Raw genomic sequence first — 12,072 nt, 5'->3', positions numbered from 1 at the left:
TACTGTTGCTGCCATTCACTCGTTACCACAAAATGCAAATAATTTCTGTGTATTATGAAGAAGTGTGGGCCGAGAGCGGTCGTGTGACTGGGAAGGCTCTGCATGCACCCATGTTCCTACAACAAAACATAAATTATTTTAGTAATCTGACATCAAGAGCTGTGACAATGAAAACCACTTCTTACACATGTTCTAACAAGAATCTGATTAACATTTCTGTGGATATGGAAAATACGTTTTTTTAGTCAACCTGGCACGATTGCTGAATTTAGAATGATTTCCTTATGCTCTAGATATCGCAAAATGTGAATCATGTCTAAGAACAAACACGAGAATAAAATGCTCATCTTTGGGTAGTACAAAACAACCAAGGGAGAGCTTTGGGGATATAAAATTATTGAGTGATTGACAATACCAGGATGATCATTCATCCCCAACTATGAGAGTACATTTTAATAAGTCACTCATGCCTGAAGGCTTCTGACCACCTTAGCAAAGAAAAACTAAACCCATGATTTATTACAGATTGGGCAACATGCCTAATTAGATCCATGAATGGGAGCAAAGGCAGCTTTCCATCTTTGTTCAGCACAAAAACAACCCGCAGGTCAACCAGAAAGCTAAAAAATATCAAAGCTACAGAAACAAGTGTTTCAAAATCTGAAAATACAGGATGAGAAAACATCTCATCCCAATCTCTTTTATCTTATAAGATAGACTCTTCACTTCCATTTCAAAGTACCACCAGTGGACTGCCCCTGACAGTCCGACCTCCTGGGAAACAGGGCCCGTGTTCCTGTTACCGTCACACCTTTTGTTCTTGCCCTTTGCGTTTTCCATGTAACATCGACTCATATATTTAAACCGTGTTTCTCCTTCAGTTTTTCTGAAGTAAAACCTGGTTCCCTCAGACTCAGAACATGAGCTCTTTTCTGTGGTAGATGCCTTTGGGCTTCTCCTTGCTTTCTGCCCTTTCTCACTCTTTATTGAGATGCGCCTTTCTCATCCTCGTAACAGAATCAGCTCTCCCGCCACTGAATGTCATCAGTTTTCTTTTTTAAATCAGATGTACGTGTTGATCTTTATATTTCTGTCCTCTCTTCTCTTCACACCTGTATTCCACTGTGACGTTTCTTCCCACCTGTCTATCCCCCTGCTCATTTTTAGTTACTAGTCAAAGCACATGTGTTTCCTTCCTCTTTTCTTAGGCTTTAACCACATCTTTTTTAAAATTAATTTTTGTCGTAGTACAGTTGCTTTACAGTGCTGTGTGGTTTCTACTATACGGCAAGGTGAATCAGCTATGCGTGTCCATGTATCCCCCCTTTTGGATTTCCTTCCCGTTTAGGTCACCCCAGTACTGTGTGTCAATAGTGTATATGCGACAATCCCAATCTCCCAGTTAATCCTACTTCCCCTTTCCCCCCTTGGTGTCCATGTGTTTGCTCTTCTCTACATCTGTTTCTCTGTTTTGCAAATGAGATTGTCTATACCATTTTTCTAGATTCCACATATATGCGATAATATACAATATTTGTTTTTCACTGACTTCACTGCGTGTGACAGTCTCTAATTGCATCCACATGTCTACAAATGACCCAATTTCATGCCTTTTTATGGCTGAGTAATATTCCACTGTATATATGTACCACATCTTTATCCATTCCTCTGCTGATGGACGTTTAGGCTGCTTCCATGTCCTAGCTGTTATAAATAGTGCTGCAGTGAACATCGGGGCACATGTGTCTTTGTGAATTATGGTTTTTCTCTGCGTATATGCCCAGGAGTGAGATTGCTGGGTCATATGGTAGTTTTATTTTTAGTTTTTAAGGAACCTCCCTACTCTTCTCCACAGTGGCTGTACCAATTTACATTCCCACTATAAGGACGTCTTTAGATACCAGCATCTGTGACAGTTACAACAGCCTTCCCAAAATGTCTCACTGTGTTGTCTTCACTTAATTTAACATAACAGGGGCACTCTTAGTCAGCCATTATGAAACTAAAGAAACAGCAAGCTAATTTTTGTGTCTTTGCTTCTTGTACCTTTTTACAGTGAAGTAACAAAGGCTGAAACTCAGAAAGCTCTTAGGAATCAACTGATAAGAAGCTGAAGCATAAGGTGTTTTTAAGAAATTTTAAGGAAATGTGTCATTAAAAATCAAGCTGTATATTCTATACATGTGTTTTGTCATAGTTTACCCATCATCATTAACAACAGAAAAAGTAAGGAATTTTGGAAGAAAACTTAAGAGACTACAATACAGTCTAAAGACTGGGGAGACTTTTCTAACCAAGAGAGGAAATAAAAGCTATAAAACAAGAGATAGAAGTATTAAATATATGAAACATTAAGGTGGGGTGACAGTTTTAATATCAGACAAAATCTAATCCAGTGTGGAAAACAAGAGACAAAGGTTTTATACTGTTAAAGGGAACAACAGGTCAGAGATGTAGCCAACTTGAATACACACACAAGCACACGCATACGTGTGTACACACACATAGACACACGCTTCCCAGATGGAGCAATGGTAAAGGGACCATCTGCCAGTGCAGGAGTTGCAGGTTTGATCCCTGGGCCGGGAATATCCCCATATATATTATATATGTGTGTGTGTGTGTGTGTGTGTGTGTGTATACACATGTATATATATTAACTATTTCACAATATAGCCTCAAAATTCATGAAGCAATGATTGACAGGACTATAATAACTACATGGGTCTTAATAGAATTTAATTCTCAAGAAAGTGATAGATCAAAAATAAAAAGTCTAGATTTATTCAGTATGATTACTAAACTCAAATGGATATAGAATGCAGGTAGAACATTCAAAGAAAAATTAACTATGTACTCAACCACAGAAGTCTCTTTTTCCAAAGAATCAAAATCTTAACAATTTGTTTCTGAACAAAATACAATGAATTTATAATTGAGTAGTAAAAGGCTAGCTAGAAAATAATTTCATCTAAAAGTTCAAAATAAGTGTTTTTATGGTTCAGGGTTCTAATAGGACAGGAAATAACCCAGTCCTACAACATAACTAGAAGAAAATTCTACAAACTTCACTTTATGTGTAAGTGAGGGAAATAAACGTCAACTCAGAAGCCCACACCAGAGGGGAAGCAGGGCAAAGGGTTAAGTGTAAGAGAGGCGCCTGTGACCAGATTCCAGTGGTGGCCGAACACAGATGGTATCAGCTCCTGGTATCCCAGGAGATAGCCCACCCTGAGAGGAAATACTGAGAACAGGTCTGAGGCCTGGTGGATCAGAGCATTGGTCACTGGGGAAGTGAACGCAAGGGGCTGGAAATTCAGAGGACCAGAGGCAGCAGTCTTGGAAAGACACCTCTTCTGGAAGAGAACGGGGCATTTTGGAAAGGGGCAGTCTCCCTTGGAGGCATAATAGTGAAATAAAGAAGGAACCAGCTGACACTGTGGGCCCGAGAGAAAGAAGATGGTGTCATTATCTATGTGCGTGTGTGCTAAGTCACTTCGATTGTATTCAACTCTTGGCAACTGTATGGACTATGGCCTATCTGAGGCTAGCCCCTCTGTTCGTGGGACTCTCCAGGCAAGAATACTGAAGTGGATTGTCATGCCTTCCTCCAGAGGATCTTCCCTACCCAGGGATCAAACCTGTGTCTCTTAATATGTCTCCTGCATTGGCAGGCAGATTCTTTACCACTAGTGCCACCTGGGAGGCCCCATAGAAGGTCATTTATTTTTAAAAACTGCACTTCACTATAACAACAAAAGAGGACACTCGTAACCTAAGAAGTCTTTAAAAACCACCCAAATTCCTCCCCACCCATATGATTATCTGCCTTGGCTAGTCCAGGGAAATCCAAATCAACTTTTAATTAAAAATAGAGTCCTGCATCCATTTTCCATAAGGAAACAATGAGAAAACATTTTTCATCAGGATGGAGTTCTACCCCAGGAATGGTAAATTTGATAGTTAAGAGCAACTTGGAAAGCTCATTTTACATAAGCTGTAAGAAATTATAGGAACAAGATATGGAAACAGAGGAAAGCCCAGAAAGTGAGCTGACCCCAAAGGCTGCTTTTCTCCTAGATACAGCTGCCAATCTGAAAGCATGGGTAACAGGTTCAGAAGCTGAATAGAGCTTCCAGCAGACTCACAGGGCTCTGAAGAATAAAAAGTGTAATTCAGGGTCCACTGAAGACTAAGAGCCCCAGACTCAAATTATTTCTACATTTTTTTTTACATGCAGTGCTTGGTACACATATAAAATTAACTAGGCACATAAGGAGAAAAGGCCACATGGCTGTAGACTAAGACAACAGACTTGAAACACACATAAGTAATTCAGATAATGGGATCATTGTCTATGAAATTCATCATGAACTTAGAATTCATTGGGTGGATATTCAACAGCAAATCAGACACAACTGAAGAGAGACTTAGGAAACTTAAAAAAAATTAAAAATCAATTTGGATGCATGGAAAGAAAAATGGAAAATACTAAAGAAGAAGAGAGGAAGCAGTTAATAAACCTGGGATTGTATGGAAAGTTATACAGGCACTCCTTGGAGATATTGCAACTTTGATTCCAGACCATTGCAATAAGGAGAATATCACAATAAAGCAAGTCACACAAAGTTTTTGATTTCCCAGTGCATATAAAGGTTATGTTTGTAGTATACTGCAGCCTATTTAGTGTACAATAGCATTATGTCTAAAAAAATGTACATACCTTAATTTAAAAATACTTAAAAAAAAATAAAAATACTTCATTACTAAAAAATGCTAACCTTCATTTGCGCTTTCAGTGAGCCATAATCTTTTAGCATAGTAACACCAAAGATCACTGATCAGAGGTCACTATAACAAATAAAATAATAGTGGAAAAGCTGGAAATATGAGAATTATCAAAATATGACACAGACACAAAATGAGAAAATCTTGTTGGGAAAATGGCACCTTGGGAAAATGATCAAGTCAAAGGATTTGATCAATATAGGGTTACCACATACCCTCAATTTGTTTTAGAAAAAAAAAGCCACATACACACAATATCTGCAAAGCACAGTAAAATACTACTAAGTAGGCCTGTACACATAATTGGAAGTCCCAAAAAGGAAAAAAAAAAAGAATCAGACTCTATATTCTCAGAGATAATAGCTAAGAATTTTCCAGACTATGCATAATTAATTCAATTAGAAGAATGAATTAATCTTATATGCTCAAGTTTGATAAAGTTATTTGAGGCACATGGTAGAGAAACTGTTGAAAACCCAAGACAGAGAAAATCTTCAAAGTCAAAGACCACACTAAGACTGAGAGCTGACTTCTTTACTGAAACATTGGAAGTCATTAGAAAAAGCATGAAATACTTCTTGGGCCCTACCTCACATTCTCCTCTCCATCTTTTATTCACAGCCAAGGAAGTTAACTCCCCAGGAAAGCTCTTGAGCAATAGGAGTCAGCAGACAGTGGATGATTACTCCCCCTTTTCATCTCTCAGATGGAAAACCCTGAAGTGCATTCTATAGGATTCCAGCAAGAATAAGTCCCACCACTTACAGAGGTGAGCAACTTGGAAATACAACTTTGCACTGGTGTTTTCCTTCTACTTTACTCCTCCCAGGGCCTCCCTCCTCTTCCTGGGACCATCTCCCAAATAAAGTTGTGTGCTAGTCATTAAGTCGTATCTTTGTGACCTCATGAATTCTTGTGACCCCGCCAGGCTCCTCTGTTCATGGGATTTCCCAGGCAAGAATACTGGGAGTGGGCTGCCATTTCCTCTGAGGGGATATTTCCAACCCAGGGATAGAACCCACATCTCCTGAACTGGCAGCAGATTCTTTACCACTGAGCCACCTGGGAACCCAAATAAAGTACCTGCCTGCAAGTCCTTGCTTCTGACCCTGCTTTGGAAGAACCTAGGCTAAGGGTAGCTACCAGGAGTGGCCCTAGAAAGCAGAATATCAGGATGGGACTCAAGCTGGGTTGCTCACTCATCAAATGGCAAAAAGGATGACATGATTTATGGTAAGTGGAGTGATAAACCCTACCATGTGATAGATTCTTAATGATGGTGGATTAAGACGGTGGGGGAAAAAAGTGAAGCATGGTTATCAGCTATTTACTTTCTGAATTTATATTTCAACTTTGTAAGTTTAAGAAAAACTTCTCAGTAGATGCAAAACTCCAGAAGAAATAAAAGCAGCCCTGATGCCAAAAGAAAATTAATTAATTCAGTATTAATTAGTTAATTCAGTATTTCAACATGAATTAAATACAATTTAGAAAGGAACTGCAGATAGGAAAAAAACAGATTGGGAGTTTAAAAACTCAAACTATACAAACTGGAACTTATAAAATGGGAACTGATGTTAGGAAAGAAATTGAAGGGAAAGCAAAATGAATCTTGAAATGACTAAATTATAATGTATCTAAGAGAAAATAAATATGACTGAGAAATAGACTAGGGATGACAGTGGATAGAAGTAAAAGGAGCCAAGAAAATAAATAGGTAGAACCAGTGAGAAAATGATAGTTTCGATATAGACAGGCAAACTTAAATAAGTTTTCCTGAAATTAAAGAATACCTGGATCTACCTATTGAAAGGGTCCACCATGTAGGAAAAGTTTCACCAAGTATGAAAGCTACTTCAAAACAGTCAACTCTGAAATATATCCTAATAAAACAAGGAAACATTAAGGTTAAAGAAAAAATATCCTTTGGTTCCCCAGGCCAAAAAAAAAATGTCACTTATAAAGAAAATAAAATCTGGTTGGCATTAGATTTTGCAAGAGCAACTCTCAAGACAGTAGTAAAATACTGATCAAAAAACTCAGACGAAGTGAAAACCAAGGATTTTTTTTATCCAACTCTGCTAAGAAAGCCAATTTTTATTGTGGTAAAATTCACATAACATAAAATTAACTATTTTAAAAGAACAATTCAGTGGCGTTTAGTACAGTGTTGTGTAACCCCTACCTCTAGTTTCAAAACACTATCATCACTATAAAATCCTGCATAGAGTAAGCATTTATACCCTATTACCCTCTCCGCAGCCCGTGGCAACCCCTAATCTGCTTTCTGTTTCTATGAATTTCCCTATTCTGGGGCTTCCCAGGTGGTGCAGGGGTAAAGAATCCTCCTTCAATGCAGGAGATGTAGGAGATGCAGGTCTATCCCTGGGTCAGGAAGACCCCTGGAGGAGGATCTTCAACCCGCTCCAGTATACTTGCCTAGACAATCCCATGGACCTAAGAGCCTGACAGGCTACAGCCCATGGGGTGACAAAGAGTCAGACATGACTGAGCATGCACACACCTATTCTGGATAGTTCATATACATGGAGTCATATAATATGTGACCTTTTGTGTCTGGTTTCTTCCATGTAGCATAATATTTTTGAGATTCACCTACATTGTAACATTATCAGTACTTCATTCCTTTCTGTGGCTGAATAATATTCCATTGTATTAATAACCACAATTTGTCTATTTATCCATTGATGGACATTGGGATTGTTGCTACCTTTTGGCTAATGTGAACATTGCTGCTATGAACATCTTGGTACAAACATTTGTTTGAGTACCTGTTATCAACTCTTTGGGGTATAAATCTAGATGAGCAATTGCTGGGTCATGTGACAATTCTATGTTACCTCTTCAGGAGCTGACAAACTGCTTTCCGCAACTGAGCCATCTTATATCCTCACTAGCAGTGGTGTGTGTGTGTGCATGCTAAGTCACTTTAGCTGTGTCTGACTCTTTGCAACCCTATGGACTGTAGCCTGCCAGGCTCCTTTGTCCATGGGATTCTCCAGGCAAGAATACTGGAATGGGTTGCCATGCCCTCCTGCAGGGGATCTTCCCAACTGAGGGATCGAACCTGCATCTCTTAAGTCTCCTGTGATGTCAGACAGATTCTTTACCACTAGCGCCACCTGGGAAGCCCTCTAGCAATAGTCAAGGGTTCCAATTTCTCCACATCCTTGCAACACTTGCAAAGACTCAAAATATTAAATTTTTCATAGTCATTCTTATGAGTATGGGGTAGAATCTCATTATAGTTCTTATTTTTTTATTTGTTTTTTAATTGAAAGATAATTGTTTTACAGAATTCTGTTGGTTTCTGTCATATATCAACGTGAATCAGCCATAGGTATACATATGTCCCCTCCCTCTTGAACCTCCCTCCCATCGTTATGGTTTTGATTTGTATCTCCCTAATGACTAGTGATGTTGAACATCTTTTCATGTGCTTCTTTACAGAAAAAAAATATTTTTAGACAAGAATTCCGTGAGTATTGTACTAATAGGTCCTCCCTGAGGAATCTACTGAAAGACCACTTTGGTCCAACTAAACGACAAATGATGAAACTGTTAAAAACACTGGTGGTAAGCACTGCCTGTATCTAACTATAGGGGAATAAGATGGAAGAATAGTATGCAGCAAAAATTATGTGCTCTGATAAAGTAGATTTAACACCATTTTATAAAGAAGGGAAAGGGTAAAAGAAATGGGAAAGTAGAATAAATTCATTTTGGTTTCACAAAGATTAAAGGTGAGAGTCAAAGATATCACTTAAAGCAGACAAATCAGATAGCAGAAGCCTAAATAGAGCAATCATGGGCATTATATAAAGATATTAGTGAAAAGATAATTACTAAAACAAAAACCACAAACCATTCTAATCACCAACATTTTTAAACACTAAAAGGTGAAAGAAAACAGACCAGAGAATGAACAACACATAGTAAATACAGCACAAAACAATAAGAGCTAAGATCAAGTATTTAAGTCATAATAATAAATGTAAATGATCTTAACTAACTTATGAGAAAAGATTTTCAGATCGTCCTTCAAGGAAAAATTCAATTCTATACTGTAAGAGACACTCCTAAAACAAAGTGCAATTATTAAAAGGGTAGTTAAAACTATAACCAGGCAAATGCACATAAAGAAATCAGAGACTGTGAACTTGATATTTGACAAGATGAAATTCATGGAGGGAATAAGGCTCAATGAGACAAAGAAGGACACTTCATAAAACCAAAAGCCATAACTCATAGTGAAGATACAAGAATTACTAATAACTGCATCAAATAACACAGCAGCAGCCTTCATACAGAATACAGAAGAGAAACACATGGAAATATACTTAGAAGAGACTTGTAATCCATTCTTAGTTCAAGACAGGGCAAATGGGCTAAATAAATAAACACATAGAAAATATAAACAACACAATTCCAGGGTAGATCTTATGAATATACATTGAAGCCTCCACCCTTACTAAAGAGACTATTTTTTCTTTTCAAATACATGGCACATTCATGAAAACTGACCATATGTAAGGTCACCAAGAAAACATCAATAAGGTTTTTTAAGTAAAAATGATGCAAACCAACAATACTACAATGTGATATGCTTAAATAAAATAAAATGGCAGTAAGTCTTTTTCATCTGGAAAATTTTCAGTTATTAAACAATTCTGTAGCCAAAGGAGAAATATAAATTGAAATTAAACAATTTCTTTTAAAAATAATGATTATGACAACAGTATGTATCAGAGTCTTTGAGATACAATTAAAGCAAAGGTAAAAAGAGAATGCAGTGCTCGCTTCGGCAGCACATATACTAAAATTGGAATGATACAGAGAAGATTAGCATGGCCCCTGCGCAAGGATGACACGCAAATTCGTGAAGTGTTCCATATTTTTACCAAGTGGGCTTTATCCCAGGAATGCAAGGATTCTTTAATATCCGCAAATCAATCAATGTAATACACCACATTAACAAATTGAAAGATAAAAACCATATGATTATCTCAATAGATGCAGAGAAAGCCTTTGACAAATTCAACACTCATTTATGATTAAAACTCTCCAGAAAGCAGGAATAGAAGGAACATACCTCAACATAATAAAAGCTATATATGACAAACCCACAGCAAGCATCACCCTCAATGGTGAAAAATTGAAAGCATTTCCACTGAAATCAGGAACAAGACAAGGGTGCCCATTCTCACCACTACTATTCAACATAGTGTTGGAAGTTTTGGCCACAGCAATCAGAGCAGAAAAAGAAGTAAAAGGAATCCAGATAGGAAAAGAAGAAGTGAAACTCTCACTGTTTGCAGATGACATGATCCTCTACATAGAAAACCCTAAAGACTCTACCAGAAAATTACTAGAGCTAATCAATGAATATAGTAAAGTTGCAGGATATAAAATTAATACACAGAAATCCCTTGCATTCCTATATACTAACAATGAAAAAACAGAGAAATTAAGGAAACAATACCATTCACCATTGCAACAAAAAGAATAAAATACTTAGGAGTATATCTACCTAAAGAAACAAAAGACCTATACATAGAAAACTATAAAACACTGATGAAAGAAATCAAAGAGGACACAAACAGATGGAGAAACATACCGTGTTCATGGATTGGAAGAATCAATATTGTCAAAATGGCTATTCTACCCAAAGCAATCTATAGATTCAGTGCAATCCCTATCAAGCTACCAACGGTATTTTTCACAGAACTAGACCAAAGAATTTCACAATTTGTATGGAAATACAAAAAACCTCGAATAGCCAAAGTAATCTTGAGAAAGAAGAATGGAACTGGAGGAATCAACCTGCCTGACTTCAGACTCTACTACAAAGCCACAGTCATCAAGACAGTATGGTACTGGCACAAAGACAGAAATATAGATCAATGGAACAGAATAGAAAGCCCAGAGATAAATCCATGAACCTATGGACACCTTATCTTTGACAAAGGAGGCAAGGATATACAATGGAAAAAAGAAAACCTCTTTAACAAGTGATGCTGGGAAAACTGGTCAACCACTTGTAAAAGAATGAAACTAGAACACTTTCTAACACCATACACAAAAATAAACTCAAAAGGGATTAAAGATCTAAATGTAAGACCAGAAACTATAAAACTCCTAGAGGAGAACATAGGCAAAACACTCTCTGACATAAACCACAGCAAGATCCTCTATGACCCACCTCCCAGAATATTGGAAATAAAAGCAAAACTAAACAAATGGGACCTAATGAAACTTATAAGCTTTTGCACTACAAAGGAAACTATAAGTAAGGTGAAAAGACAGCCCTCAGATTAGGAGAAAATAATAGCAAATGAAGAAACAGACAAAGGATTAATCTCAAAAATATACAAGCAACTCCTGCAGCTCAATTCCAGAAAAATAAAGGACCCAATCAAAAAATGGGCCAAAGAACTAAACAGACATTTCTCCAAAGAAGACATACAGATGGCTAACAAACACATGAAAAGATGCTCAACATCACTCATTATTAGAGAAATGCAAATCAAAACCACAATGAGGTACCATTACACGCCAGTCAGGATGGCTGCTATCCAAAAGTCTACAAGCAATAAATGCTGGAGAGGGTGTGGAGAAAAGGGAACCCTCTTACACTGTTGGTGGGAATGCAAACTAGTACAGCCGCTATGGAAAACAGTGTGGAGATTTCTTAAAAAACTGGAAATAGAACTGCCATATGACCCAGCAATCCCACTTCTGGGCATACACACTGAGGAAACCAGATCTGAAAGAGACATGTGCACCCCAATGTTCATCACAGCACTGTTTATAATAGCCAGGACATGGAAGCAACCTAGATGCCCATCAGCAGATGAATGGATAAGGAAGCTGTGGTACATATACACCATGGAATATTACTCAGCCGTTAAAAAGAATTCATTTGAATCAGTCCTAATGAGATGGATGAAACTGGAGCCCATTATACAGAGTGAAGTAAGCCAGAAAGATAAAGAACATTACAGCATACTAACACATATATATGGAATTTAGAAAGATGGTAATGATAACCCTATATGCAAAACAGAAAGAGACACAGAAATACAGAACAGACTTTTGAACTCTGTGGGAGAAGGTGAGGGTGGGATGTTTCAAAAGAACAGCATGTATACTATCTAAGGTGAAACAGATCACCAGCCCAGGTTGGATGCATGAGACAAGTACTCGGGCCTGGTGCACTGGGAAGACCCAGAGGAATCGGGTGGAGAGGGAGGTGGGAGGGGG

The 12,072-nt window shown here is 37.8% G+C and overlaps 1 non-coding gene across 1 annotated transcript; it reads left to right on the top strand.

Annotated features, from left to right (window-relative positions):
- The first annotated feature begins 9,601 nt into the window (after positions 1 to 9,601).
- LOC133055383 (U6 spliceosomal RNA) lies at positions 9,602 to 9,708 on the top strand. Its single transcript, XR_009692659.1, has one exon. It is a non-coding gene; the product is annotated as a U6 spliceosomal RNA (small nuclear RNA).
- Positions 9,709 to 12,072: the final 2,364 nt, after the last annotated feature.

Source organism: Dama dama, chromosome 4 (assembly GCF_033118175.1).
Source record: "Dama dama isolate Ldn47 chromosome 4, ASM3311817v1, whole genome shotgun sequence".
NCBI classification, from domain to species: Eukaryota; Metazoa; Chordata; class Mammalia; order Artiodactyla; family Cervidae; genus Dama; species Dama dama.
Note: the sequence above shows the minus strand (reverse complement) of the source record. Positions and strands in the feature narration are given on the sequence as shown.